We start from the raw sequence: 5,308 nt of genomic DNA, 5'->3' as shown, positions 1-5,308 counted from the left end.
GACAAATGCCACTGAACTGATTCTGGCATAGCTCTTTTCTGTGAAACTGCGGGCCTGTGCCATGGGGGCACTCTTTCCCTTCCGCCTCCGCCACGGTCTCCACCATGGCGGAGGCGGAAGAGACTCCCTCCACTGCGCATGCGCGGGAAACTGTCAGCTGACGCTCCCAAGCATGCGCCGCCCGGAGATGTCATTTCTCGCCAGCTGGCGGGGCACCAAAGGCCTTTTCCGCCAGCTGGCGGGGCGGAAATTCCTCCGGCGCGGGCCTAGCCCCTCAATATTGGGGCTTGGCCCCCCAAGATGCGGAGCATTCCGCACCTTTGGGGCGGCGCGATGCCCGTCTGATTTGCGCCGTTTTGGGCACCAGTCGGCGGACATCGCGCCGTTTCCGGAGAATTTCGCCCCTTTTCTATGAAACTGCGATTCAGCTTCATTGAAGGTTTTGGTGGACAACAATAATTCATCATTCCCTGACCGGGAATGGAACCCGGGCCGCGGCGGTGAAAGGGCCGAATCCTAACCACTAGACCACCAGGGAAACTGACCAGGAAAGTTTTAACCCGGGTTGACAGTACATCACTCACCTTTTATTTTGATTTCCGAGTTTTCATTAGAAGTATACAAAATTACATGTTTAAAATGAACACAAGTGACATCTTCAGCCAATCACAACACCGATTGTTGTTCGCTGTAACATGAAATCGACAGTGAGGTGAAATAGTCCCAAAAGCTGCTCATGTGTAACTTCCAATTTCCTAAACCCACCAACCTTATCACTGTGGCCCCTGTGAAACTGACAACACAACATCCGGCGGACATTCATCAGTAATTGGAAATAACACACTTCAATTTTTGAAAACATTGATAGTTAATCTTTTTCGCAATTAAGTTTTGATCAAAATTAGAATAGTTTCCAATTTTTGTTGATCTTTTTCTGAAGTGAAACTATCACGTTTGCTGAACATATACAAACTCCCTTGTTTCACACTGGGCAGGAACATTAAAACGTACTCATCTGTAATTATGAGGCAACATTAACACAACACGTCATCTCACAGCCTTGTGACACTTCCACAAGTTTTGAATGAGATTATTTCTTGCCTGGCTCCACAGTGGGTGAGAGAGGGACAAGCAGCAGGATTTTACCCGAACTCTCCATTTTCCCGCTGCCAGCAGAACTCTGTGTCTCTACCCGGCTTCAGCAAAGTAATTTATTCTGGCCGATGGCAACGACTAGTAAACCCCATAAAAAGCGTCTTTTCTTCAGGGAAATTATGTGCTCAGATCTTAAGGAAGGCAACCAGAGGTTATTCCAAACAGCAATTTAATATTTGGGGATGTAATCTCCCCCACTCCGCAGATTGCCAAACTGTGTAAATTATAGAGGAAATAAGCTTCCTCTTCTCCGTTACCTGTTACTATAATGAGCGCGGTGCGCGTTAATAAAACTGAAATAGATATCGACACACTGATTTCTTATCACTGAATTGGATCCGCTCACACTGATCCCCCCCCCCCCCCCCCCCGGGCTCTGGACTAACCTGATTTCTGAACATGGATCGGAGACTTGCTGAACTTTCCTCCCAAGCTCAAGTTAACCACAATTAACTGGACATGTTCAGGACTTTCTTTCTGATGTGGAATTAGCTCAGACACAGTGGAGGCTGCCACGTTTCTGCGGGAATGTACAACAATGTGCAGGGGTGCGGTTAAAAGGCAGGGGAATGGCCCTAAATCATGATTCTCATTTGGAGAGCCGGTTCAGACACCATGGATCAAATGACCTCCTTCTGTGCAGTAACACTTCATGAATCTGCGATGGGCACTAAAGTGAAAGTAACCATGGTGAACTGGACCGCCTATGTCGGTTATTTATACGTGACCTTCCTCAATGTGTCCGTCTGTAACTGAACCTCTCAACACTGAATGTAATGGCAATGACTTGGGACTGTCTATAATGAAAGCTGGCGTGTAGAACTGGGCTCAGTGGAACCTTTCTGATCTGGGCGAGTATTCACAATATATATTGATGATTTAGATGAAGGAACAAAATGTAATATTTCCAAATTTGCAGATGACACAAAGTTGGGTGAGAGGGTGAGCTGTGAGGAGAATGCAGAGATCCTATAGTGTGAATTGTACAAGTTGAGTGAGTGGGTAAATGAATGGCAGGTGCAGTATAATTGGGATATCTGCGAGGTTATCCACTTTGGTTGTAAAACAAGAAGGCAGATTATTATCTGAATGGCCATAAATTAGAAGAGGGGAATGTGCAATGAGACCTGGGTGTCCTCATACACCAGTCACTGAAGGTAAGCATGCAGGTACAGCAGGCGGTAAAGAAGCCAAATGGCATGCTGCCCTTCAGAGCGAGAGGAATCGAGTACTGGAGCAGGGATGTTTTGCTGCAATTATACAGGGCCTTGGTAGGCAACACCTAGAATATTGTCTGCAGCTTTGATCTCCTTATCTGAGGAAGGATGTTCTTGTTATAGAGGAAGTGCAGCGAAGGTTTACCAGGCTAATTCCTGGGATGGCAGGACTGAAGTATGAGGAGAGATTGAATCGGTTAGGATTTTATTCATTGGAGTTCAGAAGAATAAGGGGGGATTGCATAGAAACCTATAACATTCTAACAGGACTGGACAGGGTAGATGCAGGAAAGATGTTCCTAATGGTGGTTGTCCAGAACCAGGGGTATGAGGTTACGAGGTTGACGATTTAAGACAGAGATGAGGAGAAATTTCTTCACACAAAGATGGTAAGCCTGTGGAATTTGTTACCGCAATTGAGTCCAAAACATTGTATGGCTTCGAGGAGCAGTTATATATAACACTTTGGGCGAAGGGACCAAAGGAGATATGGGGGAAGGAGGGATTTGGCTCCTGAGTTGGATGTTGAACCATGATCACACTGAATGGCGGAGTGGGCTTGAAGGAAAGAAAGGCCTCCTCCTCCTGCTCCCATTTTTTCTATGTTTCTATGAATGTAACGGTGCTGAACTTGAACTTCCCACATTGAAACCAACTGGACGTAGCTGGAAATGCTCCTAATTAATATACAGATGTTTGAATGAAGCTGGGTGCACAGTTTCAGAGTTATTTGTAAAAGGGGCTGTGATGCCATCTCATCACTGGCACTGAGTAAATAATCACGGAGGAGAACCTGACCGTGTTTCCCATTAGGGCTCTGGTCAATCATCCATTAAACCACTAACTCGGCATTATCGGCTTGAAGCCGCGCACACGTCCCGTTTACTTCATTCCAACCCAATGTTTTTATTCGATTATAGTTAATGAAGGGATGTAATTGGGAGCATTCTGTCTCTCTGTCTATTTTAAGTTGCAGCTGTGTCAGAACATCTGTAAAGTCTGGCAGCAGCTGCACTAATAAGACCATAAGATATAGGAGCTGAAATAGGCCACTCGGCCCGTCGAGTCTACTCCGCCATTCAATCATGGCTTATATTTTTCTCATCCCCATTCTCCTGCCTTCTCCCCATAACCCTTGATACCCTTATTAATCAGGATCCTGGGCAGCACGGTGGCGCAGTGGTTAGACCTCATAGCGCCGAGGTCCCAGATTCGATCCCAGCTCTGGGTCACTGTCCATGTGGAGTTTGCACATTCTCCCCGTGTTTGTGCGGGTTTCACCTCCACAACCCAAAGATGTGCAGGGTAGGTGGATTGGACAAGCTAAATTGCCGCTTAATTGTAAACAATGAATTGACTACTCTAATTTTTTTTTTTTTAATTAATCAAGAACCTATCTATCTCTGTCTTAAAGACACTCAGTGATTTGGCCTCCACAGCCTTCTGCGACAAAGAGTTCCACAGATTCACCACCCTCTGGCTGAAGAAATTCTTCCTCATCTCTGTTTTAAAGGATCATCCATTTAGCCTGAGATGGTGTCCTCTGGTCTTTAAGACAGAGACAGATAGATTTTTGATCAATAGGGGGTTCAGGAGTTATGGGGCGAAGGCAGGAGAATGGGGATGAGAAAAATATCAGCCATGCTTGAATGGCGGAGCAGACTCGATGGGCCGAGTGGCCTAATTCTGCTCCTATGTCTTATGGTCTTATGGTCATTGCGGGCATCTTGCTCCAAATGGCCCTTTATCATCTGTCAGTTCTTCTGGCTCAGGTTGACACCAAAAGGCTCAGGCAGCTATGAGGAGAAGGTCTCAGAGTTAACAGTGGGTTCAGCCAACATCACTACTCAAATTCTTAAATCAATAATTGACCCTTCGCTGCTCTCAGCTTGAGAATTTTATCAAACAATGTGATTGACGAGTTTACGAACGGGGTGATAGAACATAGAACATTACAGCGCAGTACAGGCCCTTCGGCCCTCGATGTTGCACCGACCTGTGAAACCACTCTAAAGCCCATCTACACTAATCCCTTATCGTCCATATGTCTATCCAATGACCATTTGAAAGCCCTGAGTGTTGGCGGCAGGGCATTCCACGCCCTTACTACTCTCTGAGTAAAGAACTATCACGTTTGCTGAACATAAACAAACTCCCCTGTTTCAGACAGGGCAGGAACATTAAAACTTACTCATCTGTAATTATGAGGCAAAGCTTCCTCGTTCCGATTTGTTGTTAAACATTAATACAACACGTCATCTCACAGCCTTGTGACATTTACACTATTGGAATGTGTTTCTCTCTTCCCCGGCTCCACAGTGGGTGAGAGAGGAACAAGCAGCAGGATTTTACCCTAGTTCTCCATTCACCCGCTGCCAGCAGAACGCGGGGACTGCAGCTTCAATCAGCGGCTAACTGCCCATCCCGGGGACACTGTAACCAGGAGCAAAGCTCCCAATACACCGAGCACAGGCTCAGAAACATGCAGGTAGATTATACCCCGCTCACTTAACCTCCGAGCAGCATTTACACAATCCCTCAGTGAGTATCATTTCCTTTGAGCTTCTTCTGTTGTATTCAGCTCCTGTGACCTCAATGGACTGAATAATTTGAGTTCGAAGTTTTCTTGTCATCACGCCCGAGATTCGGACCCTGATCGGGCGTGGGGGCGGGGGGATTATTGTGCCCGTGTGAGCATCAAAATCTGGCCCAATACCACTCAAATTTTCGCTTGCTTCATAATCTCTCTCACTTTGCAGCCAATCACTGTCCGTTTCTTCCTGCCTCTGTCTTTGTTCTCCACCTGCTGCACTTGTGACTTTTTCAGCTCTGATGTGAAACGACAAATCTCACTTAACTGATTCTGGCAGAGCTCTTTTCTGTGAAACTGCGATTCAGCTTCATTGAACATTTTGCTGGACAACAATAATTCATCA

The 5,308-nt window shown here is 46.2% G+C and overlaps 1 non-coding gene across 1 annotated transcript; it reads right to left on the bottom strand.

Annotated features, from left to right (window-relative positions):
• Window positions 1-466: 466 nt before the first annotated feature.
• Window positions 467-538, bottom strand: trnae-uuc (transfer RNA glutamic acid (anticodon UUC)). The gene has a single exon. It is a non-coding gene; the product is annotated as a tRNA-Glu (tRNA).
• Window positions 539-5,308: the final 4,770 nt, after the last annotated feature.

The sequence above is a fragment of the Scyliorhinus torazame genome, chromosome 5 (assembly GCF_047496885.1).
Source record: "Scyliorhinus torazame isolate Kashiwa2021f chromosome 5, sScyTor2.1, whole genome shotgun sequence".
NCBI lineage: Eukaryota > Metazoa > Chordata > Chondrichthyes > Carcharhiniformes > Scyliorhinidae > Scyliorhinus > Scyliorhinus torazame.
The sequence above is the reverse complement of the archived record's forward strand: the minus strand, read 5'-3'. Positions and strand labels throughout refer to the sequence as shown.